The sequence below is a fragment of the Dromiciops gliroides genome, chromosome 1 (assembly GCF_019393635.1).
Source record: "Dromiciops gliroides isolate mDroGli1 chromosome 1, mDroGli1.pri, whole genome shotgun sequence".
Lineage (NCBI taxonomy): Eukaryota > Metazoa > Chordata > Mammalia > Microbiotheria > Microbiotheriidae > Dromiciops > Dromiciops gliroides.
This window is the reverse complement of record NC_057861.1, coordinates 27,251,685-27,277,527: the sequence shown is the minus strand read 5'-3', so window position 1 is coordinate 27,277,527 and position 25,843 is coordinate 27,251,685. Positions and strand designations below refer to the sequence as shown.

At 42.1% G+C, this 25,843-nt stretch overlaps 1 protein-coding gene across 9 annotated transcripts in view; it reads left to right on the top strand.

Moving 5' to 3' along the window:
- RPH3A (rabphilin 3A) overlaps nucleotides 1–25,843 on the top strand; it is a 344,443-nt gene that overhangs the window by 145,778 nt on the left and 172,822 nt on the right. For 5 of the 9 annotated variants that reach the window (XM_043977145.1, XM_043977136.1, XM_043977139.1 and 2 more), the window contains exon 2: nucleotides 11,956–12,065. The exons of 2 other annotated variants lie outside the window; for them this stretch is intronic. The gene's annotated coding sequence lies outside the window, so the exon portion shown is untranslated. Of the gene's footprint in view, nucleotides 1–3,922; nucleotides 3,971–11,955; nucleotides 12,066–25,843 lie in introns of all 9 variants that reach the window. 2 more of the 9 variants (XM_043977131.1, XM_043977133.1) reach the window with 2 other exon arrangements.

Sequence of the window (25,843 nt, the reverse complement as noted above, 5' to 3'; positions counted from 1 at the left end):
AAGGCACCCCTGTAGACACTGGGGACACAAAAGATGGATGATGACAATAATAATCAGTCTCTGTCCTCTATGATGAGCAGGCAGATTTCAGAGAAACCTGGAAAGACTTACATAAACTGATGCTGAGTGAAGTGAGCAGAACCAGGAGAACATTGTACACAGTAACGGCAACATTGTGTGATGATCAACTGTGATAGACTTAGCTCTTCTCAGCAATACAATGATCCAAGATGATTCAAGAAGACTCACAATGGAAAATGCTCTCCTCATCCAGAGAAAGAACTATGGAGTCTGAATGCAGATTGAAGCAGACTAGTTCCACTTTTTTGTCATTTTTTGTTCCTTCTTTCTTGTGGTTTTCCCCTTTTGTCCTGATTCTTCTTTTACAGAATGACTAATGCAGAAATATGTTCAATGTGATTGTACATATATAACCTATATGAGATTGCTTGTTGTCTTGGGGAGGGGAGAGGGAGAAAAATTTGGAACTCAAAATCTTATAAAAACTCTCTTTATATGTAACTGGAAAAATACTATTAAGTGAAAAAATAGAGAGGGATTTCCAGGGCAGAGCCAAGATGGTGGAGGAAAGGCAGTAAGCTCTCAGAACTCACAACACGATAGCTCCAAAAAACCTGCAAATAATGACATAGGACAATTCCCAGAGCAGCAGAACCCACAAAAGAATGGGCTGAGATTATTTTCCAGCCAAAGAGACTTAGAAGGTTGACAGGAGGGGGCTGCTGTGCAGGCGTGGGAGTGGAGCCCAACCCCAAGGTCATGGTGACATAGATTCAGTCTTAGGCAGGCCTGGCCAGAGAAAGAGACCTCCAGAGCCTCTGAATCAGCTGCAGTGCTGGCTTCTTCTGGAACTAAGCTCATAGTCTGGTGAGAGGGCTGAGCAGTTGACTGGGGGGGGTTTACAGGGGTCTCTACTGGCGCTGAGGCAGAACTTGAGTGTTTCACCCCTGCTGGGAACCAGGAAGTAGGCTTGAGTGGCAGTGGCCCAGGTCGGGGAAGGGCACAGGTTTGTTGGAGCTGACAACCACAGCACACAAAGTTTTGCTGCCTGGTTAATCAGCAAGTTGGCCTGGGGTTATCTACGGCCCAGGGAACAGGCCAGGCAAGTGAAGAACTTGCCCCTCCTTAAATCGTACCACCTTAGACCCCCCTGAAGCCTGGGACAATACATCCTGGAAGTATTGCCCCGCTGTAAGGAGTTAAAAGTCAAGTAAAAGACTGTCAAGATGAGCAGACAGTGAAAGATGAGGACCATAGAAAGTTTCTTTAGTGACAAGGAAGATCGAGGTACACCCTTAGAAGAGGATAGCAATGCCAGGGCACCTATATCCAAAGCTTCCAAGAAAATAAATGAAAAAATACTAAAAACAAAAAAAAAATTTATATTCTACTGGTGGTGGTTGCGGGGAGTGTAAAACATGGACACAGAGATTACTCTATAGGGAAAAACATGCATGCATACAAGTAAATAAGAATTATATACAAAGTAAATGCAAGATAATGGGGGGAGGGGAGGGACCTGTCATTAGCAGCTGAGGCAGATAGAGCACAGATCAGAAAAGGCCCTATGGAGTCCTGTAGGCTAGGTCAGAAGGTTTCAGCTTTTTCTTGCAAGTTACTGCTTTCAGTGTACTACAGAATTAGGGGGATTTTCTCTGGCTTTTCTATGTCAGAATAAGCACTGCTTGGCCTCTTTGTGCCCAATTTTTTTCTTTTTCTTTTTTTTTTTTGTGGGGCAATGAGGATTAAGTGACTTGCCCAGGGTCACACAGCTAGTAAGTGCCAAGTGTCTGAGGTTGGATTTGAACGCAGGTCCTCCTGAATTCAGGGCTGGTGCTTTATCCACTACACCACCTAGCTGCCCCTGTGCCCATTTTCCAGATGGGATAGCTGAAGCTGGAGAGCAGGGGGGATCATCTCATGATCTTTCTGAAAATTCATGGTCCTGGAATCCTAAGCCTATCCCTCAGGTTGTTGAGTTGGGCTGGTTCTCTCCTAACAGATGTGAGCCAACTCAAAGGGCCGGTTGGCTCTCTCCTAACAGTGAAACTGAGTTTCTTATTATGAGTTTAAATAGCTGTTGGTTCTGCATTCAGCCACTAGTCCCATCTCTCTTGTTCCTTCTTGCAGAGAATTGGGTTCTTGGCAAATATATTATAACGAGTTCTTTAAGTCCTTCCTTGGATCTTGCAATAGGGAGGGGGGAGGATTTTTTGTTTGTTTTTTGCGGGGCAATGAGGGTTAAGTGACTTGCCCAAGGTCACACGGCTAGTGTCAAGTGTCTGAGCCATATTTGAACTCAGGTCTTCCTGAATCCAGAGCCAGTACTTTATCCACTGCACCACGTAGCTGCCTCCTAGGGGGAAGTTTTTTGTTGTTTTTTTTCCCAGGCAATGGGGATTAAGTGACTTGCCCAGGGTCACACAGCTAGTAAGTGTTAAGTATCTGAGGCCGGATTTGAACTCAGGTACTCCTGAATCCAGGGCTGGTGCTTTAACCACTGCACCATCTACATGCCCCCTAGGGGGAAGTTTTTAAGAACAAATCATCTGGGGGCAGCCCAGTGGTTCAGTGGATAAAGCAATAGTCCTGGATTCAGGAGGACCCGAGTTTAAATCTGACCTGACTCTTGACACTTACTAGCCGTATGACCCTGAGCAAGTCACTTAACCCTCATTGACCCACAAAAAAAAAAAAAAAGACCAAATCATCTGGACATTATGCAGCCAGAGGTCTCCTGAAAACCCATGTGCAAAAATAAGTATAATAATTTGACCCCCAAAGCGATAAACTTGCCTTTCACCTAAATACTAGTTCCCTAAGACAAATGTCAGCATAGCTGACTGTTTGCTAATTTTAGACAGCTTGCAGACTGTCTTGCAGATACTTCATTCACACTCGGTATAGGAAGGACTTTGGCATCCATCTATATCAGAATTAGGAGTGCAAAACCCTGACTGCTGACCCCTTAGGAGCCTAAACCCTAACCTAAATCTGTCTAGGAAATGGGCATCATATTCTAATTAATCAAAACCTACATGTGGCAACCATAGTGGATCAATTCAATTCCATTCAACTCCTTCCTCTTAGGATCCTTACTTTCCGTCAAAGCTCAGGTGGTTTTTTCAGATCCACCCCCCTGCCCCCAAGCTTCTAATGCTTCCCCTACTGAAATGATCTTATACTTATGTTTTTATCCAGTGACACTGACCCCCTTGCTCTCCAAACCTTTTCAATGGCTGCTTCCCGTGTCTATCATTCTTTCCTTACTTGCCTCTTCTTTTTGGCTTTCCTGGGTTCCTTCAAGTCTCAGTTAAAATCCTACCTTCTGCAAGAAGCCTTGCCCAGACTTTCTTCATCTTAGTGCCTTTGCTCTAAATCTACCCCCAATGGAATGCTGCCTATATCTTGTCTGTGCATAGTTGGGTTCATGTTGTCTCTCCAACTAGATTGTGACCTCCTTGAGAACAGGGACTGTCTTGCCTTTCTTTGTATCTCCAGATTTTAGCCCAGTGCTTGGCACATAGTAGGGACTTAACAAATGCTTGTTGATTGACCAGCTGGTATGTGGAAGTAGTATTAGCCTCTTTTTGCTTAATCAAGACACTGGATGGAAGTTACAAAGAAGTCCAGTTAGGTTGGATGTCAGGAGAAAGTTCCAGGTCCCAATGTGGAAGGGACTGCCTTGGGATGTCATGGGATCCCATGGCCAGACTGTAAGCAAAGTCTGGATGGAGGATCCCACTTGTCAGGGATATTGTAGAGGATTATTGTCTGTCCATTTCCAGCTCTGAGCTCTTATGAATTTCATGTACGCATCTATATAATCATACCTAAAAAGATATCTCTCTTGTATGGGATTTCCCCCACTACTTCATTCTCTATTTCTTTTAAATTGCAGCCTGTGTCATGAATGAGGTGACTTACAGAAGCACGTCCTGAAGTTCATGTAAGTTCCTTACTAGTAGGATCAAATCAGTAGCTGGGGTCCACTCTCTCTGTTCAAGGGGACACGGAACAGGTCTTTAACATATTCTAGATTTTGTTTCCTCAGAAAAAGAGAGACAGAAAAACGGGCAATTAGAGCTGACCTGCTCTATAATGAATAACTACAGCATGCTTCTTTGTGAGCTGCCCATCACTAGATAGTTGGTTGACCATGGGTTAGGGAGGGTATGGAGGGGATTCTTACATTGGGAAGGAGGTCAGGTCAGATTCACTTCACTTCATTTCAACAATATTTAGCATTTGAATTTTTTTCAATTATCAAACATTTATTTTTTTTCTTCCCTCCTCCCCCTCCATGATGTGTATGTGTGTGTGCATGTATATGGAGAACAAAACCCTTTTAATAAGTAAACATGGTCAAGCAAAACGAATTCCTTCATTGGCCATCATCAATAATAAGTATTTCAATCTGCATATTAGTCCATCATCACCTCTCTGTCAGGAGGTGGGTAGCATTCTTCATCACTGGTGCTCTGGAATCATGGTTGGCCATTGTATTGATCAAAACCCTCCAGTCTTTCCACATTCCACAGACATTTATTAAATATTGATTCTGTGCAAAGGCATTGCACTATCTACTGGGGAAAGAAATATGAAATCAACACAGTCCCCGGACTTAAGATGCTTGTAGTCTAATCTGGGAAGTAGTGTTAAGGATGAGGACATCATATACACATACAAATGAATGTATGATACAAAGTAGTGTATGTGGAGGGGAAAGTAGACATAAAAGTGATACTCGTGGGGAATGATGAAAAAATAAAGGGAATTATGTCCCCATTTTGGGAGGGGGAGACTACTTTTAATCTGCAGTGTAGGTTGGGAAAGACTTCATGGAGGAGCTGGCATCTGAGTTGGGCCTTGAAAGAAGGGAAGGGCATCAGTAGACAGAAATGGAAGGTTGAGTGTATTCCAAACATGGAGGACTTTGTGAGCAAAGACATGGAGATGGGAGAGGGCAGGATGAGTAGGAGTGACTAGTCTATATGACTTTAATCTTTTCTAGTGCAAAGAATCTAGGATCCTAAGATTTCAGAATTCTAAGGTTATGGGGATCTTAGATTCTAGGATTCTATGGCTCTAGAATTCAAAGGTTATGGGATTACCAGGTTTTTCAGTTCTAGAATTCTGATATTCTTATTTTAAGGACCTAGAATAAAGTTTATGTTATTCATAGATTCCAGGTTCCAAGGCTCTAAAATTCTCAAATGATAGAGTCTTAGGTTCTAGAATTCATTTTAGAATCCGAAGGCTCTAGGATTCTGATGATCAAGAACTCAAAGGTTATAGGATCATTGAGTTCTATAGAAGTTTGTAGGATTCTCAGATTTGGTAATTCTTAAGGATCTAGAATACTAAGATAATAGAATTCAAAGGATACAGAACTCCAAGGTTCCAAGATCCTAAGGACCTAGAATTCTTATTTAATGGGATACTTAGATTATGAGAGTCTAATAGTTCTAGAATTCTAAGGTTCCAGAAGCCTAAGTTTTCAGGATTCTGAGGTTCTGGAATTCTAAGATTCCAGGATTCTCTTTTTTGGGGGGCAGAGTAATGAGGGTTAAATGACTTACCCAGGGTCACACAGCTAGTAAATGTCAAGTGTCTGAGGCTGGATTCAAACTCAGGTCCTCCTGAATCCGGGGCCAGTGCTTTATCCACTGTGCCACCTAGCTGCCCCAGATTCCAGGATTATAAGGTTTTGTTCTTCTAAGGTCTGGGATTTATTTTCATGCATTGAGTTCTTTTTAGTAGGGGCATTTCTGCTTAATTCTGTGTTCAGTTTGTTCTGCTCAGGGACCAGAGGATCAGGCTTCCCAGCAGTGTTTATTTTAAGAACGACACCCATTTGTTCACCCATTTCTGCTAGACCCCCATTGGAGGGGGTAGGGAAAGAAGTGGTATTACTATAAGGGATTTTCAGGAACCTTCGATGGTGGCTTCACAAGCTTGGGATGATTCCAGGAAGCTGTGCGAATCAGGCCATCAGCTCTGCCATCAGTATTCTGGATACGTAGCCCTTTGCACATTGCAATGTTCTGTGGGACGGCTTTGGAATTAACAGCTGGGCATCTCCCTGGGAGGTGGGCTTTGATGTTGGGGAAAGTGTCCCTTTCCCTTGGGGATGGAGAGATCATCAGGCTCCTCTGTAAGTACCCTGAAGGTTTATCAGCTCTCCTGGGGAGCCCAGCAGAGGCATTTCGAATTTCTCCAATGCCAAGCAGACACATGCTTTACTTTCATAAAAAGCTGTAATAAGAAACAAGCAACTGAGGTTGGTCGGTGGGTGGGTGGGTGGGTGGAGGGAGTGCAGATAGGAGAGTGAATAAATTAGATCAAAATACAATTCAGAGGTGAGGCAGGGAGGTGGAACTGCCAAAAATGGTATTACCTTGTCTCATATTCTTTGTACAAGATGACAGACATTCTGAGAATGAGACCTTGGAATCTTAATGATGCTGGAACTAGAAGGGACCTTTGAGAGCACAGGACCATAGAGCCAGAGGTGAAAGGAACCTCAATTATCTAGTACCACCTCCCCATTTTACAAATAAGGAAACCGAGGCTCAGAAAAGTTAAAGGACTTATCTTGAGGTCACTCAGTGAGCTAGCGACAGTTATTCAAGTAGAATGTAAGCTTCTTAAGGGCATAGACTGTATTTTTATTTTTATCTTTGTGTCTGTCCCTAGCACCTAGGGTAGTGCTTTGTATACCATAGGTGTTTAATAAATGTTTACTGAATTGTTGAATTGAGATGAATCAGGAAAGCCCAGGTCTCCTGCCTCCCAGTCCTAGCCTCTCTCCATGACATCTCACTGCCATCTCTATAGGAACAACAAAGAATATCGTCCCCCTGTCTATTTAGGGGATTAGAGACTATGGGAGAACAGGAGATTGATCTAGATCATGCCTGGAGCAATGCCATCATTTCTTCCTAAAAAGGATAGTTCCATTAAGGAGAATGAAAGTTTCAGCTGAAGCAGGGTACTCAGCAGATATATGTATAAATGTGCCAGGCAGGTAGTGTGGTGTAGTAGGTAGTGGAGTCAGGAAGACATAAGTTTGAATCCTGCATCAGACATCTGTTAGCTGTGTGATCCTGGGCAAGTCACTTAACACGTTTCAGCCTCAGTTTTCTCATCAGTAAAATGGGGACGATAATAGTATGTATCTCAGAGAGTTGTGAGGATCAACTGTGATAATAGATGCTTTGTAAAACTTAATGAACTATATAAATGCTAGCTCTTTTTAATTAAGAGCCTCATTTTGTTAACCCCATAGGCACCCCAGCCCAAGATTCTATCCCCAGAGGACCACCTAGAAATGAAGGAGACCTTAGGAGGCTTCTCTTTAAAAAGTTAGGTATAGGGGGCACCTAGGTGGCCAACTGGATAAAGAACCAGCCCTGGATTCAGGAGGACCTGAGTTCAAATGTGACTTCAGACACTTGACACTTAGTAGCTGTGTGACCCTGGGCAAGTCACTTAACCCTCATTGCCCCACCAAAAAAAAGTTAGGGATAAGGGCAGCTAGGTGGTGCAGTGGATAGAGCACCGACCCTGGAGTCAGGAGGACCTGAGTTCAAATCCGGCCTCAGACACTTAACACTTACTAGCTATGTGACCCTAGGCAAGTCACTTAACCCCAATTGCCTCACTAAAAAATAAAATAAAATAAAATAAAAAAGTTAGGGATAGCTTCAGATCTTGTGGCTTTCTCTTACAGATCTGTTGTCCAGGAATTTCTCCAATGTCAGTTCTTCATCTTCTGTATGTGTGTATCCTGGACTCCTTTGATGCAGTCTAGTGATGCCTATGGATCCCTTCTTGGAATAATGTTTTTAAATACATAAAATAAAATACTTCAAATTATAAAGGAAACCAATTATATTGAAATACAGTTACTGATTTTTTTCAAGTTCGTGGCTCTTAGGTTAAAACTCCAGGCTCTAAATTTTTACTGAATGTTTAAAAAAACTCATCCATTCATTCATCTATTTATTTAACTCTATCTATTTACCTGCTTCTCTATTTATTGAGAAGGGTAGGACAAATGACAAAAAGAGATGGACAGAAACAAATAGAAAGAAATCAATAACATTAGTCTTGGTTATAATTGCATATAGTAAATGCTGAGGAAAGGTTTCTTAGCTGAAAGAATGGAGTCTAGCACACAGAGGGTTCTTAATGAATGACTATTGATTAATTGGCTGACAGAGGAAAAATGGAAAGGCAGCTGTAATGTAATCCGATGTCAAAATGTGTGTGTATTTGTGTGTGTGTGTGTGTGTGTGTGTGTGTGTGTGTGTGGTCATCTCATCCAGTCACAATGGAAATGCTAGCTTTTATGTGTTTTGTATATGTTATGTATATTTTTGTTTATTTTTTATTTGGAATTATTAAATAAAAAATCTAGAGCTAGAAGGGACCTTAAAGGTCACTGAGTCCAAACCCTTCATTTTACAGATGAAGAAACTGAGGCAGAGAGGTGAAATACCTTGCCTAAGGTAGTATCTAGTGAATGTCTGAGGGACAATATGAACTTAGCTCTTCCTCACACCCAGTTCAGTTCTCTATCTAATATATCATGCTGCCCCTTATTCATACATATATGTATGTTTATACATACATACATACATACATACACACATATGTGTGTGTATGCATGTATATATTCCCCTAAGGGCAATGGGCTATTTCTTTTTTGGTCTTTGTAGATATTTAATAAATACATACGAGTAGATATTTAATAAATGCTTGTTGAGTTGAATCTGTATGCTACCTATTGTATCTCCCAGTAGAATGTAAGCCTCCTGAGGGCAGGGCCTGTTTCCTTCTTATCTTCATATCCTTAGCATCTAGCACAGTGCCTGGTATCTAAAGGGATTTAATAAATGTTCATTGATTGATTGATGGTATCACATTACTTAGTCACCATTGCAAAGGGCCCTTGGTTGCTTCCAAGGCAAAGGTTGGAAAGAGTCATCAGTGACCTTTTCTTCATCTGGCACTAGCCTTATACAAATGACTGTGCCTCCCCTCCATCTCCTTCTCCTGCTTCCTTCCCCCATGGGCAGGTTTGGCTACCCAAAGCCCCTAGGGCCACTGGGACTGTGCACCAAACAGATCCCGGCATATCTCTGTGCATCCAAGACCCCAGGGCCAGCTCCTTCCATGTTTCCATCTCATGTGTCCCTTTGGTGGCAGGGGCCAAGTTCTTTTGACCACTGGAAAGCCTCTTCTTCAAATGGCTGATTCAGATTCCTGATTCAATTTAAGAAGAGAGAGGAGGCCAGGAAGGGAGGGAGCGTTTCCTCATGAAGGAGCTGGATGTAGCTTGAGTTGACTTTTTGGTTTGGTAATGAAGTAAATATTTGAGCTGTTAAAACATTAGGGCCCCATGATATTTCTATGATGCTTAAAGGATGACCTTAATTGAGAATGTAGCAAAGAGCTAAGACTCAGGCTGAAGATGTGAAATCACATGGCTCCCCTCTTGCCATTGCTATTGCTATTGAGTAGCAAAGTGGATGGAGTGCTGAGCTTGGAATAAGGAAGAGGAGTTAAAATCCTTCCTTAGACACTCATTAGCTTTGTGACCTTGGGCCAATCACTTAACCTCTCTGGGTCTCAGTTTCTTCCTCTCTAAAATGGGGTTAATAACAGCATCTACCTCCCAGGTTGTTGTGAAGATCAAATGAGATAATAATTGTAAGCTTCTTAGCACAGTTATTGGCACATAGTAGGCACTTTATAAATGCTTTTGATGGTGGAGTAGTAGTAGTAGTAGTAGTAGTAGTATCCTTACAATAGAATGTAAGTTCTTGGAGGGCAGGGACTATTTTGTTTTTCCCTCTGTTTCATCTTCCAGCCAAACTGGCCTTCTCTCTGCTCCTTGACAATATTCCTTCATCTCTCATCTCCATACCTTTGCATTCTGCCCTCAACTTTATAGAATTGCTCTCTTCCTGTAAGACACAGTGCCTGCTCCATCTTCTACATGAAGCCTGTTCCTTAACTCTTTGACTGCTGGTGCCCTTCATCCTTAGCTATTTTGTACTAGACTACTTTGTAGACGTTTCTGTTCATCTTGTATATGCTCACACATTCTTGTCTCCCCCTTTAGACTGTAAACTTCTTGAGAGTAGGGATGGTTTTCATTCATTTCATTTGTAGCCCCCATACCTCACATAGTGCTTGTCAGGGAGTAGGCACTTAATAAATACTTGTTCATTGATGACATTTTGCATAGAGTAGGTCCTATGCAATCAAATTGAATTGAATCTGTTCTAGCATTTGACTTATGGTTGGAAAGTGGCAAGACTCAGGAGCGTCCTTGGGTGTGTTGTCAAATCACCTTGGTTCTAGGCCTGGCACTGCTATTAACTGCCCTGTGTGGTCTTGGGCAGGTCACACCAGTTCTCTTGGCCTCAGTTTTTGATAGGCTGTGTTTTAGCATCCAAGGGCTCTGCATTTGGAATCACAGGGCCAGGACTTCATCCTTAGCCTTGTGACTTACTATTTTAGATGACTTTGGGTAATTCACTTGCCCTCTCTGGTCCTCAGCGTCTCCCTCTGAGAAATGGGAGTAGTTGACTAAGTTACTTGTAGGATTTTTCTTGGCTCTGTCATTCCCTGTTCAAAGGGTCCTCCCAGGCTTGACGTTCCATGTTCTAAGCCCCCTCCCAGTTCTGACGTTCTATGTATCCTCTAAGATTCCTCCCAGATCTGACATTCTGTATTCTAAAGTCCCTCCAAACCTTGATATCTTCTGCCTTAAGGACCTCTCCAGATCTCTAAAAATTATTTTTTATTCTTAACAAGCACCCAAAACTCCAGGAACATTTTCCTTTATACAGAAGAGCCTTTAAGAGGATTTTGTATGATACTGGGAATCGCCATTTCTTCTACTTGCTTTTTAAAGAAGGTAATATAGCAATTCCGCGTGTTGCTTTCAAAATAGTCCTTCCTGTCTGCATTTCCTTCCCTTCCCTTCCCTTCCCTTCTGTGCATTTAAAAATGTTTTAATGACTCTATTTTGGGGAGTATCATTATTTCTAACCCTTCTTTCATCCACTCCCTGCCCCCAATTTAAAACCCAGAGAGGTAGAGGAAACTCTTCAAACAGATAAGCACAGCCAAGCAAAAGGAATCTACCCAGTGGCCTTGTCCAGAGATTCATGTCTTATTCTGCACCTTGAGCAGATCACCTTTCTCTCAGGAGGTGGGCAGGCAGCTTCCTCATCAGGCCTCTGGAATCATGGTTGGTCATTGCCTTGGGCAGAGTTCTCAAGTCTTTCAAAGTTCTTTTTCTTTACAATGCCATTGTACTTGTATGTATTGCTCTCCTGATTCTTCTCATCTCCCTCGGGCTCAGTTCCTGCTACCCAGGGTTTTCTGAGTCTCTTTCATAATTTTTTATGGAACAATAATATTCCATTAAATTCACATACCCAAGTTTGTTCAGCCATTCTCAAATTGGTGGTCCTCCCAGTTCTGAGATTCTATGTTCTAAGGTTTCCCCAAAGCTTTGACATTCTCTGTTCTAAGGCCCCTCCCAGCCCCGATATTCCTTGTTCTAAGGCCCCTCCCAGCCCTGATATTCCTTGTTCTAAGGCCCCTCCCAGTCCTGACATTCCCTGTTCTAAGGATCCTCCAAACCCTGATATTCCCTGTTCTAAGGCCCCTCCCAGCCCTGATATCCCCTGTTCTCAGGCCCCTCCCAGTCCTGACATCCCCTGCTCTAAGGTCCCTCCCAGTCCTGACATCCCCTGTTCTAAGGTCCCTCCCAGCCCTTACATCCCCTGTTCTAAGGCCCCTCCTAGCTCCAACATTCCTTATTCTAAGATTCTCCTAAAGCTTTGACATTCCATATTCCAAGGTTTCTCCCAGCTCTAACAGTCGATGTTCTGCATTCTCTTTCAGCCCTGATATTCTGACTTCCAATATTTTGTGCTCTAGGATCCCTTGTAGCTCTCTGCGACCGTGCCTCATAGTACAAAGCAGCTCTTCCGTGGCCAAAGGCCATTTCAAAGGTAGGAGTCTATTCAGCTTGTGAAGTTCCCTAACATTAAGCGGTATACACTATATTTCCTGATAAAAATCACTCATTTGTGAATATCGAATCCAGCCCTGGACAGGCTATATGGCAATTAATTAAATCAGTAAATAAGTTATTATAACACAAATCCCATTAACAGGAGAGAAATGGGAGATTAAATCTTTTAGCAGCAAACTTAAAAATTAATGGGAGCAATCTTTTGAGAAAGGCCCTCTTTTCATCTCCTCAACAAGAATAATAGTTTGGTTAGAGAGAATGCCACCAGAAGTGAATAAATTAAGCCTTTAACTCTCCAAGGGTGAAAAATACATTTTTAAAGAAGCCTTCCATTTAGGGGGGCTGCTGTTTCTATCCTATTGCATCCAGATGCCTGTGTCTTCAGGAGACTCTTAATGGGATGCTTTCTTTGTTCTAATTTGTGAGCCTGATTCTGGTATCTGGCTATGCAGAGTGGCAGATGAGGGATGAGAGCCCCTCCCTCTATTCAGGCTCTAGAGATGAGAAGTGCTTTTCATATTGGCAGAGAGAAGGGATACCAGGCTGGCTGGCAGCCTCCTAGACGGATCCCTATCAGCACCTAAACCCAATTCATAATGATAACAATCATTCCTATGGTCCTTTGTGACTCACCAAAGGCTTTCCGTATATTATCTCCGTGAATAATAATAATAACAGATGGTTTGCTAGCCCTTTAAAGTTTAGAAAACACTTTAAATGCATCATCTATTCTTTGAGACTTCCAGTGTGTCTAGAATAGACAATGGCTGGATCCCTGGCCTCAGAGGCAGGAAGATCTGAGTTCAAATCCTGCCGTAGATACTTCTTAGTTCTATCCCTCTGGGTAAGTCATTTAATCTCCTGCAGACCGTTTTCTCATTTGTAATAATAATAGTGGCAAGAATTTATGGAGTGATTTAAGGATCACAAAACTCTCTACAAGTATTATCTTATTTGATCTTCATAACAACCCTGGGAGGAAGGTGCTGTTATGATCCCCATTAACAGATGAGGAAACTGAGACTGGAAGAGGTTAAGTGACTATTGCAAGATCACACAGCTATTAAATGTTGGACGGGAGATTTGAATTCAGGTTTTCCAGACTCCAGCTCCAGTGCTCTATCCACTACACTACCCACCTGTAAAATGGGAGGGTTGAAATCAATGCTTCTAAAAGGATAAAATGGGGGGAAAAAGTGTGCAACAGAGAACAAAAGAAAACTTACAAGGAAGCACAGAAAAGCTGGGTAGCATTGAAAAGAATGTGTGGTATTTATTATATAGTTTTTCCAAAAAAAGTAAACAATCTGAAATGGAAATTCATGGGTTTCTACTGAATCTTCTCATTATATTCTACGTGGAATGTTGCCCCCCCTCGCCATTTTGTATTTAAGCTTAAAATGAATAAAAGTTAAAAAATAAAAGGATCAAATGATCCTCTACAATAATAATGAAACAACAATATTTGTAAAGTGCTTTGCAAACCTTAAAATGCTATATAAATGCTGGCTACTGCTATCATTACAAAGGAGAAAACAGTCTGAGGGAGGTTAAAATGAGAGAGTTAAGTGTCTGAGATGGGATTTGAGCTCAGTTCTTCCTGACTCCAAGGCCAGGGTTCTAGCCATTGTCCATTCTAGCTCTAAATCTAAAATCTCCATGAGGGAACATGGAATCCTTGGATCATAGATATAGAACCGGAAGAGACCTTGAGAGGTCATCTAGTCCAACCCTTCCATTTTATAGTTTAGGAAAACCGAGGCTCAGATTAGTGAAGTAACTAGCTCAAGGTCACTAGTGTTCTTTCTACTGCAAAGGAAACCAAGGGTCGCAGAGCCTTTGCTAATGAAAATTTAGATTTAGGACCTGGATTCAAATCCCACCCTTCTCGATTTACCAGCTGTGTGACCATGGTCCAGTCATGGGCCTGATTTCCCTCATTTGTAAAATGAAGGTTTTGAACTAGATGACCTCTAAGGTCATGTTCCAGCTCTTAATCTATGGTTCAGAGTGTCAGAGGCAGGTCTTAAATCCAGATCCCCTGATTTGAAGTCCATTGTTCTTTCTACCACACCACTCGAGGAAAGACCCATGGTGGAGAAATACCAGTTTTAACATTTGGATGTCATTACCATTAGAGCCCAGGACTCTGCCTTCCCAGATATACAGGGTTATAGATGTAAAACTGGAAATGACCCTGGAGGACAGATATTCAAATCCCTGCCCCTCATTTTACATATGAGGAAACTGAGGCCCAGAAAGGCAAAAAATTACTTATCTAAGGTCACAAGGATAGGAAATGGGAGGGAGGAGATTTGAACTATGGTCCCCTGGTTCCAAATCTAGCATACTTTCTGCTTGCCACAGTGACTCCCCTATTTTCCTTTCCAATCTAATACTATCTTTTGAGTTAATTTCCTCTTGACATTAATGATAGACACAAGACAGAATGAAAAAAAGAAAAAAATCCATTCTGATTTAAAGCTCTCTGTTTTCTCTCACTGCCAGTACTGACCTGGGACTTGGATACCCATTACTATTCACTTAATGTAGCCAAGCAGAGTTGTAACTAGGACAGAGCCGGGTCTCTGTCTCAGGGTGCTGGAATTTAGAGGGTACTGACAGTACTTTTATTCATTTATCAGTTAGAGATAGCTGAGCTTTTCTTCTAGTTAGCAAGAATAATTCATTAAATTCTGAAGCTACCAGATGGGCCTTCCTCTTCCCCCCACACCCCACAGCCCCAGCAGCCACACTGTACGTGGGTAAGTCCACAGGTAGGTCTGACTCAGTCCTTTCCTCCAGTAGGAGCCCCCTCACCACTGGTCTTCTTGGTGTCTTCACTCCTTGGAGCCAGTGACTCAGGGGGTCTACATCTCCCTAGTATTTGACAGTGTTTGTACTCTCCAATTCCAAAGCTTATCTCTGAAACTCTCCCTGTCTCATGAAAATAGTTTTTGAGGATACCTTTCATGCTTGCTGCTCCAGGCACCAGAATAGTCAGTTACAACTCTGTGGCTAAGTCATCTGGCTTGGAAAAATTCAACTAAGAAGCCCAAAGTGAGAAATGTAGAGAGTGCTCTATCATGCACAGGGCTGAGTCATGCTGATGGCCTCAGCCCTGGGCTAGGCAGGCTTTTTGCACAGAGAGCCAAGGCTCTTAGATTCTCTGAAATAATGTCACAGATTTTCAGGCAGAATTTCTTGATGATCAGAACAGAGAGGGATGTCTGCCCCCTATTTGCCTGCTCGGGACATTTTAGATTTTTGATCAAGCAATCAATAAACATTTATTAAGTACATACTATGTGCCAGGCACTCTGCTTAGTAAGCACTGGGGATACAAATGTAATTCCAAATTATATCCCAAAAGTTATTGCATACCCTTTGACTCAGTGATGCCACTACTGGATCTCTACTGCAAAGAGATCAAAGAAAGAAGGAAAGGACCTATATGTACAAAAATATTTATAGCAACTCTTTTAATGGTGGCAAAGAATCAGAAACTGAAGGGTTGTCCATCAATTGGAAAATGACCGAACAAGTTAGCTATATTAATATGATGGGATACTTTTGTGCTATAAGAAATAATAAAGGAGATGGTTTCTGAAAAACTTGGGAAGACTTATATTAACTGATGAAAGTGAAGTGAGTAGAAAGAACTAGGAGAACAATTTATACAATAACATTAATAGTGTAAAGATAATCAAGTTTGAAAGACTTGGGAACTTTGATCAGGACAATGACCAACCACAGTTCCAAAGGACTCATGATGAAAAAGCTATCCACCAGAGAGTTGGTGGACTCAAAGGCCAGACTGAAGTATATTTTTTGTCTTTCTTTTTCTTGTTTTTTTTTTTTAATTTTAGACATGGCTAATGCAGAAATTTGTTTTGCATGACTATGCATATTTAATGGATTTTATTTTTCTTGTGTTCTCAATGGGTGGGAGGGGGTAGGGAAGAGAGAGAATTTAAAAATGAAAGGAAAATAAAATTGAATAAAGAAACACAAAAATTAAAGTGAGGAAGTGGAGCTCTAAGGTCTCTTTCTTTCTTTCTTTCTTTCTTTCTTTCTTTCTTTCTTTCTTTCTTTCTTTCTTTCTTTCTTTCTTTCTTTCTTTCTTTCTTTCTTTCTTTCTTTCTTTCTTTCTTTCTTTCTTTCTTTCTTTTTTTTTTTGTGGGGCAATGGGGGTTAAGTGACTTGCCCAGGGTCACACAGCTAGTAAATGTCAAGTGTCTGAGGCTGGATTTGAACTCAGGTACTCCTGAATCCAGGGCCGGTGCTTTATCCACCATGCCACCCAGCCGCCCCAGCTCTCTTTCAATGTATGACTCTGGGATCCTCTATGCTTAGCCAGGCACAGTTGGGGATTCCAAGAAGTAGACAATATTGTTCTGCTTTTAATGAACTTGTAGAGTAGATTTCCCCCGAAGACTCTTGCTTTCTGTATTTCTCTCTGTTTCTGTTTCTCTCTCACTGCCTTTCTCTTTTTCTCTTTTGTCTCTTTTCTCACTCTCCCAACTTGCACCAACACTGTCAAGTTGGGGTTCCCCAGAGGAGCAACTGCATCTCCTCTCAGGGTAATAACCCTTGGAATTGGTGATTTTTATTATTGTGGTTCCTGAGCCCTCAATAATGTCTTTCACATTAATGATTCAGCTAGATGGTTCAATTAAACCTTAACAAAAACATTTACCAAGCAACAAAGCAGGAATAAAAATCACATAACAATCTACTTATAAACAGGGGTTATGGTCTCCTATCACTACATATAGTGGTTTTTTTTTTTGTTTGCAGGCAATGGGGGTTAAGTGACTTGCCCAGGGTCACACAGCCAGTAAGTGTCAAGTGTCTGAGGCTGGATTTGAACTCAGGTCCTCCTGAATCCAGCGCCGGTGCTTTAACCACTGTGCCATCTAGCTGCCCCTACATACATACAGTGTTAATATAGAGTGGGCACAAACTTAAAGTACCACATTAATGAGGCACATGTATCACATATATAGGGAACACAATTAGCCAGGTCAACTTATAACTATGGAACTGTATTGCTTCTCTTTCACCAATTAGTCTTATGTAGTAGGTATCAATGCAGAGAGGTGTTCCTTCTCTTCCACACAGCTCTGAGGTCTTTTCTTAGACTAACTCTTCCTGGTTCAGGGATGGGTCTTCTCAGTGAAAAATCTCTCTCTGGATTAAACAATACATTACCAAATCCCCATCTTTTCTGGCTAAGCCATAACCAAGCAATGTACACTTCTCCACTAATCACAAAGTAGTCTGAAATTTAGAGTTCCTCAATGATAAAACCCCCAAATTCTCCTCTTAGCCGTATATAAATGAACAGCTAGGAAATGTGGCATAAAGGCAGTACCTTCCCTGCTAAAGTGAAATATCTCTGTAGGTTGTTTTTTTAGTTTTTTTTTCATATACAGATCTCATATTTGTCTTTGTATTTGGCAGTTTCAGTCATGAAAATTGCCAAAAGTCTGAGGGGGCATATTCTTATATAGTCTTATGGAGACAAGATATGAACACATGTAAAAGTGATTTGTCAAGATGGATGAGCCCTATTCAACTTAACTAGAATTTGTTGAATGAATACCTATTATGTGTCACAGACTGTGCTAGGTGGGGGGATACAAAGATAAAAATGGGGGCCCTTACTCTCGAGCTTACATTCTCAGGGCATGCAACTTGTAAATCCAATGTAGTTTGAGAAGGGAGAAGTCACCACACAACTGAGTGGAGAGTGACTCAAGGAAGGCTTCTTATAGGAGGTGACATCTGCACTGAATCTTGCTTGTCGATCTTTTTTATTTTTGTGGGGCAATGAGGGTTAAGTGACTTGCCAAAGGTCACACAGCTAGTAAGTGTCAAGCGTCTGAGACTGGATTTGAACTCAGGTCCTCCTGAATCCAGGGTTGGTTCTTTATCCACTGCGCCACCTAGCTGCCCCTGCACTGAATCTTGAACAAAGACAAACATTTGTTGCACAGGAAAGAGGATTAGATTTAAAGTAACACAACTTGGGATCAAATACTGGATCTGCTATTCACTAGTTTGATATGACCTTGGATAATTAATTTTTCTTATCTGGACCTCAGTGTCCCCATCTGTACAATGATGGGATTGGACAAAAAGATTTCTAAGGTCCATTCTGGCTCAAGAACATATGGAAGATGCTATTGTAGTCTTTGGGGGAGGGGATTGGTTGTGTCTTATAATCTTATCAGTTTAGGGAGTTCCCAGCATGGAAATTTCTTCGGTCACTGCAGGCCAACATTTGTTGATTTCTAGTACAAGAATGTAGCAGAAGCCCCTGAGAAATGAAATTGTTTTCTCACGGTCACAGAGTTAGAATATGTCAGAGACGGGACTTGGATTCAAGTTTTCCTAATCCAAAGGTTGACTCTTTATCCATTATGCCAGACTCCCTCAGTTTCATTCAACAAGCTTTTTTTTCAGGGCAGTGAGGGTTAAGTGACTTGCCCAGGGTCACACAGCTAGTGAGTGTCAAGTGTCTGAGGCTGGATTTGAACTCAAATCCTCCTGAATCCAGGGCCAGTGCTTTTTCCACTGCGCCACCTAACTTCCCCACAGCAAGCATTTATTAAGAATTAGTATATGCTGGGCACTTTGTTTGGCATTGAAGCTATCAAAACAATATGAAATAGTCTTTGGCCTCAAGGAAATTACATATTACTGGGAGAGTTTTCTTTCTTCCCTCCCTCCCTCCCTCCCTCCCTCCCTCCCTCCCTCCCTCCCTCCCTCTCCCTCCCTCCCTCCTCCCTCCTCCCTTCCTTCCTTCCTTCCTTCCTTCCTTCCTTCCTTCCTTCCTTCCTTCCTTCCTTCCTTCCTTCCTTCCTTCCTTCCTTCCTTCCTTCCTTCCTTCCTTCCTTCCTTCCTTCCTTCCTTCCTTCCTTCCTTCCTTCCTTCCTTCCTTCCTTCCTTCCTTCCTTCCTCCCTCCCTTCCTTCCTCTCTTCCTCCCTCCCTCCCTCCCTCTCTCCCTCCCTTCCTCCCTCCCTCCCTTCCTTCCTTCTTTCCTTCCCTTCCTCCCTCCCTCCCTTCCTCCCTCCCTTCCTCCCTCCTTTCCTTCCTTCCTTCCTTCCTCCCTTCCTTCCTCCCTTCCTCCCTCCCTCCCTCCCTCCCTTCTTCCCTCCCTCCCTCCCTCCCTTCTTCCCTCCCTCCCTCCCTCCCTTCTTCCCTCCCTCCCTCCCTCCCTCCCTCCCTTCCTTCCTTCCTTCCTTCCTCCCTTCCTTCCTTCCTTCCTTCCTTCCTTCCTTCCTTCCTTCCTTCCTTCCTTCCTTCCTTCCTTCCTTCCTTCCTTCCTTCCTTCCTTCCTTCCTTCCTTCCTTCCTTCCTTCCTTCCTTCCTTCCTTCCTTCCCTCCTTCCCTCCTTCCCTCCCTCCTTCCCTCCTTCCCTCCCTCCTTCCTTCCCTCCTTCCTTCCTTCCTTCCTTCCTTCCTTCCTTCCTTCCTTCCTTCCTTCCTTCCTTCCTTCCTTCCTTCCTTCCTTCCTTCCTTCCTTCCTTCCTTCCTTCCTTCCTTCCTTCCTTCCTTCCTTCCTTCCTTCCTTCCTTCCTTCCTTCCTTCCTTCCTTCCTTCCTTCCTTCCTTCCTTCCTTCCTTCCTTCCTTCCTCTTTCCCTCCATCCCTCCTTTCCTTCTTCTTGAATACCCAGGTAAATCTGTGATCTCATCGATTTGGAAGTTCCCTCCAGTGATTTAGCAATGCATCAGCACCACCATGCCTGCCCAACTCTTGGATATGTTCTCCCCTAAATTCCTAATCGGGTCTTTCCTCATTCTCTCATTATATTTTGAGGGGGACAGTGGCACCTATCTGTTCACCTGTGACCCTTGTTCTCAACATATAACCAGTCTATTTTCTCTTCTGATCATAGAATTCCTTGCTGACACCTTTTACTTCTGCTCTTTTTCAGACTTCTTCATTGGGTGATATGTGGCAGTCCACTTATACTTGCCATGTGCCTCTCCATTGTCCTCTGCTTGATAATACATTTTGAATTCTTTGGAGATGGCTGCGTTCTGCATATTTCTCTCATATAGCAACACTGGTAGAATGTCAATATAAAAAAGATAGACTGGGGCAGCTAGGGGGTGCAGTGGATAGAGTACTGGCCCTGGAGTCAGGAGGACCCGAGTTCAAATCCTGCCTCAGACACTTAACACTTACTAGCTGTGTGACCCTAGACAAATCACTTAACCCCAATTGCCTCACCAAAAAAAAAAAAGATAGACTGGGGGCAGCTAGGTGGTACAGTAGACAGAGCACTGGTCCTGGATTCAGGAGGACCTGAGTTCAAATCTGACCTCAGACATTTGATACTTACTATCTGTGTGACCCTGGGCAAGTCACTTAACTCTCATTGCCCTGTCTCCCCCCAGACAGATACACTTTTGCTTTCATGGGATTCTTGGGGTTGTTTTAAGAGCTCTATCATCTCCCAAAGGCAAGTAAGATGGGTCTCTTCCTTTGGTTTAGTTCTGGGACCAGTTCCATGTCCATCTCTCCTGTCTGATATCCTTTACACTTGATCTTCTTTGAAGTTCAACCTATGATAATCACCAGCACCGCCGCCACCATCATCACCACCACCAAATTCCTCCTCCTCCTCATGAACAATGGTAATAATTATTACCACCTCCAGATCAAGTTGGCTGCTGTGTAGTTTTCTTCTCACCAAAGTCCTCTGTGTATTACAATTTGGCCTCTTCCTGAAGCCGTTTGTCTTCCCTCTTCCCCAATGCGTGTGTTACTTACATCAGTAAAAGGTATCCTTGTGGAATGATTATGAGTTGCACAAGGAAATGGCTTGATCTCCCTTTGAAGTGAAGTCTTTATAGGAAAAAAGACACAAAGAACCCCCAGTGAATTCTTCCCTGTAATGAAATTAGTTTTCTAAAACAGATGTGGAAGTTAATCTGTACATTGCTGTCAGCTGGAAGGTTGTGGAATGAATTCCTTTTGCCAGCCTTGTTGAGAATTTACCACATTCTACCTAGCACTACATCTCTGAATCAGGAATAATAACTGACAGGCATTACTACTCTAAAGTTTGTAAGGTACTTTAAGCAGGAGAAGGAAGAAGGGGATAAGTACATAGCACTTACTCTTGTGCCAGGCACTGTGCTAAGCACTTTATACATATCTCTCACTGAAAACTCACAATAAGCCTATCAGATAAATGCTTAGGAATCATTGCCAGTAATTATCTAGCTAATTAGAGTACTGGTTAGAGTACTAGAGCTGGAGTCAGGAAGGCCTGAGTTCAAATCAAGCCTTACTATGTAAACCTCAGCAAGTCACTTCAACCTCTCTCTGCCTCAGTTTCTTCATCTGTAAAAGGGAAATGGATAATCATAGAACTTAATTCCCCAGGTTTTTGCGAAGATCAAATGAAATATTTATAAAGTGTTTTGCCAATCTTGAATCACTTTGTAAATGCTAGCTATTATTAATTGTTACCTCCATTTCATAGATGAGACCTTAGGACACAAAGGTTTATGTGAATTGCCCCAGCTCACAAAGCTAGTGAACCTTGGAGGTGGGATCCCAGTAAGACTTTTTTCTTTTTTTGTATGTGAGGCAATTGGGGTTAAGTGACTTGCCTAGGGTCACACAGCTAGTAATTGTTAAGTGTCTGAGGCCATATTTGAAGTCAGGTCCTCCTGAATCCAGGGCTTTCTTGATGTTAAGTCCAACACTCTATCCTCTTTGGTCCCAGACTGTGATGGAAGTCTTATTTCAGGTCTTTTTCCCCCTAGAGTTTTGGGCAAGAAGTCTGAAGGCTCAGCTCTATTGTAGAATCTTGGACAAGGTACTATCCTCTCTGAACTTCAGTTCCCAGGGCAGCTTGGTCAAAAGAGCATTGGACTTGCAGTCAGTGGACCCAGGTTTGAAATTCATCTCTGTTAACTTATACCTGCAAGACCTTGGGGAAGTCTCATTGCTTTTCTGGCTCTTGGTCTTCTCATTTGCAAAATGAAGTAGCAGGACTAAATGATATCTGAGGTCCTCTCAATCTCCAAAGTTTGGACATATATTACTCCTTGCACCATCTACCTCACAGCATCATTGTGAGGAAAGGACTTTCTAACTCTTTACTGAGATGTAGGCATGCTCAGAAGGAAGCTTAGTAATGGTAGATAGAGGTCAGGGCTTGGGATCATGACACTCTGGTTTCAGTCTACTGTCTGCCACCAACTCAGAGTTGGGCAAGCCGCCACCCTTTTCTGGGCCTCAGCTTTCTTTCCTCATTGGTCAAATGAAGAGATTAGACTAGGTGATCTCTAAGATATCTCCAAACTTTAACATGGTATTTTCTAAGGGGTCCCTTCCACTTCCAGAATATTATATTGGAAAATTCCAACCACCTCTAATATTGGATATTCTTAGGATCCTTCTAGTACTAGCATCCTCTGTTCTAAGGTCCCTCCTCCTACTAAAAGTCTGTATTCTAACGTTCCATCCCCTTCTAATATTCTATCTTATCTGTTTGGGGGGGGTGGTCCTTCTAGCACTGACATTGTTCTAAGGTCTTTTGTATCTTGAACATTTAATTTTCTAACATTTTTTCCACTTTTAACACTGTATATTCTATTGCTGGATAGTCTTTAGAGATAGAGTTTCTCCTCATAAATAAAGTGTGTCAAGCTGAAGACAGACTACTATTTGTCAGGTACATGAGAGTAGGGATTTCTTTATGGATTAGACTAAATGGCCAACTGTCAGATTCTGGAATTTGATGACTATAAAGGTCCTTTCACGTCTGCCATTGTCTGTTATAAATCTGCTTTTCTCATGTTTCTCCACCTCTAATATTCAGTGTTCTAGGGTCTAAGGGTCTTTCCAGCTCTGATTCCCTCTGTTCTAAGGACTCTCTCAGCTGGGGCATGCTTTCATTTGTAGCAGTGCTCTGGGATTGGGGTTTTGCCCTTTTGTCATATTCCTAGAACTTAACACAGTGCTGGGCATATAGTAAATAATAAATGCATGCTGACTGTTGAATTACTCTTCTAACCTCTATTGGCACTGGCACTCTAGAGCCTCTGAGCAAGTCTGGGTTTTATTCTCTAAGGATTCTAGGGGACTCTCTCTGTGTGTTCAATTGCTAAAAAGTCCCCACCTGTATACTTCCCCTACTGATTAGCTTCTAGAAATGGGTATTTACCAAGATGGTATATTGTAGGAACAGTTGGCACAAGCCATTCTCTCAAACTGGGGGCACACTCTCCTATATGTACAAACCAAGTCTAGGGGAGAATGGGGTCAAACTTAGAGTGAATGTGGCAAAGGGAATAACTCTCAGAGCCTGGAAGTACTTTTGCTGGAATTCCTTTTCTACCCTTCATGGGGTCCTTGTGAAGTTCCCTTTAGGCAAGATGTAGTTTTATGTTGGATTTCTTCAAACTACCTTTCTTCTGTTTGCCTAGTTTGCCCTCAGCTCTCCATGGGACATTGCTATCAGCTGTTCCAAGGATTCTTCTAGTATGCTGATGAGAAATACAAATCTTCTGACTGTTCAAAATTCACAGGGTCTTTCTTTGGTCAAAGACTGGGGACAGGGAAGGAGACAGAGGTGCTTCTATTCCTTTCTCCCCTCTCCTTTACCAAATAATTTACTCTTGAGTTTGGCTAGATGACTCTCTCCTCTATACTGGGCATACACTCAAATTCTTGATTCCAAACTAGCTTCTTCTTATTGTTTTTAGTATAAGTCCCACAGGGAATGACCAAGTGTCCACTTAATCAATTAGGTTGTTTGAACTTAGTTTAATGCCTTTGACTGATTGATTAAGTAGCGCTACTAGGCATTAAGACCTAGCTCATACCTCTGATTGATTCAAATTGAGAAGCTCATGCTTTCTGTAATTATGAGGTAGGGTTATAGAACACTCTTCTTATTCATGCTTCCTTAAGTCCTGATGTTCCATTATTCTAAGACAATTTTAATACTTGAGCTGGAAGGTAGATGGATGGATTATGGTCATATCTTATCCTCCACCTCTTTTGCTCTAGGCACTTTCTTTTATTGTCCATATGGTGATACCCTGAGAGACCTTTCTGGATCATAAATTTCTTTTGGGCCTCGGGTCAGTGTCTTTTCATTAGTGTCCTGGGTGATACAGTATTCCTAGGCAGGGAGAATGATTTGGGTGGAAGGGAAAAGAGGAAGAACATTTAGGAGCCTGAGTGGATTTGGATCGGGAACACCTAAGATCACGAACTCAGACAATAGTTTTAGAGCTAGGTCACCACTCATTTTGCAGATGAGGAGAGTGAGGTACAGAGAGATTAAGTGATACTGGTAGTAAATGTCTGAAGCATGAGTTGAGCATGTCTTCTAGAGGTGGTCTATAACAGGGCTTCTAGAGCAGTGCTTCTTAAACTTTTTCCACTTGTGACCCCTTTTTGCCCAAGAAATATTTATGCAACCTCAGATATCTAAGTATATAAAATAGATATACAGAACCTTCTTCTGTTGCCAGATTTTTCCAGATCCCCAAATTCAGTTACATGATCCCATCAACCCACAGTTTAAGAAACTTTGTTCTTGACTACAAGTCTAGTGCCCTGGGGCATCTTGGTGGCACAATGAATAAAGTGATGGGCCTCAAGTAAAAAAAAAAAAACACCTGAATTCAAATCCAGCCTCAGATATCAACTAGCTATGTGATCCTGGGCAAGTCAGTTAACCTCTGCCTCAGTTTCCTCAATGGTAAAATGGGAATAATAATAGCACCTACCTTCAGGGTTGTTGTGAAGATCAAATTAAGTAATATTTGTAAAGTGCTTAGCACAGTGCCTAGAACATAGTAGTCACCCAATAAATGAATGCTTTTTCCCCTTCTCATGGGTCAGTTAGGTAGCACAGTGGGTAGAATGCCAGGCCTGGAGTTAGGAAGATTCATCTTCGGGAGTTCAAATCTGGCCTCAGATACTTACTAACTGTGTGACCCTGGGCAAGTCACTTAACCCTGCTGGCCTCAGTTTCCTCATCTGTAAAATGATACTCCAATATCTTTGTCAAGTAAGCCCCAAATATGACTATGAAGAGTCAGACATGTCTGAAACAACTCAGCAACAACAACAACAATCCCTTCCCTATCCACTATGCAGTACTGCCTCCCTGGTTCAAAATCCAGCTTTTCCAGTTAATACCTATGTGATCTTGGGCAAGTTATGTGTCCTCCTTGTGCCTCAATTTCCTTATCTGTAAAATGAGGGAGTTGCGGTAGATCTTTTTAGTCTCTCCGAACTCCAAATTCATAATTATTCTATGATCATTTATATTGAAAAGTAGGGTGAAAAATGTAAGATTGAACAATGAATTCCAGAGTACCTGGCAAAATTCTTCACCTGGGAGAATGAGCCTTTAATTAGCCACACATAACTTTAAACTATTTTTCCTTCTCATTTTCCAACATGGAATTTTATTTTTAAATATGTTTGCTGATAAAACATATTTTGAATGGAGGAATCAAATGAGTTCCCAGTTGTTATTTCTTAGAACGCTTTAATCCCCAGAAGAGAGAGAGAGAGAGAGAGAGAGAGAGAGAGAGAGAGAGAGAGAGAGAGAGAGAGAGAGAGAGAGATTAAAGGATGTGTCAGGTTGTTTTCTTTGAAACTTAATGTTGACAGCCCTGTTTTCACTAAGTTGGCATTCCTTTGCAGGTGTCCAATGAGGAAGGCATCCCATCTCTCATCACAGTGTTCAGTGCCTCTG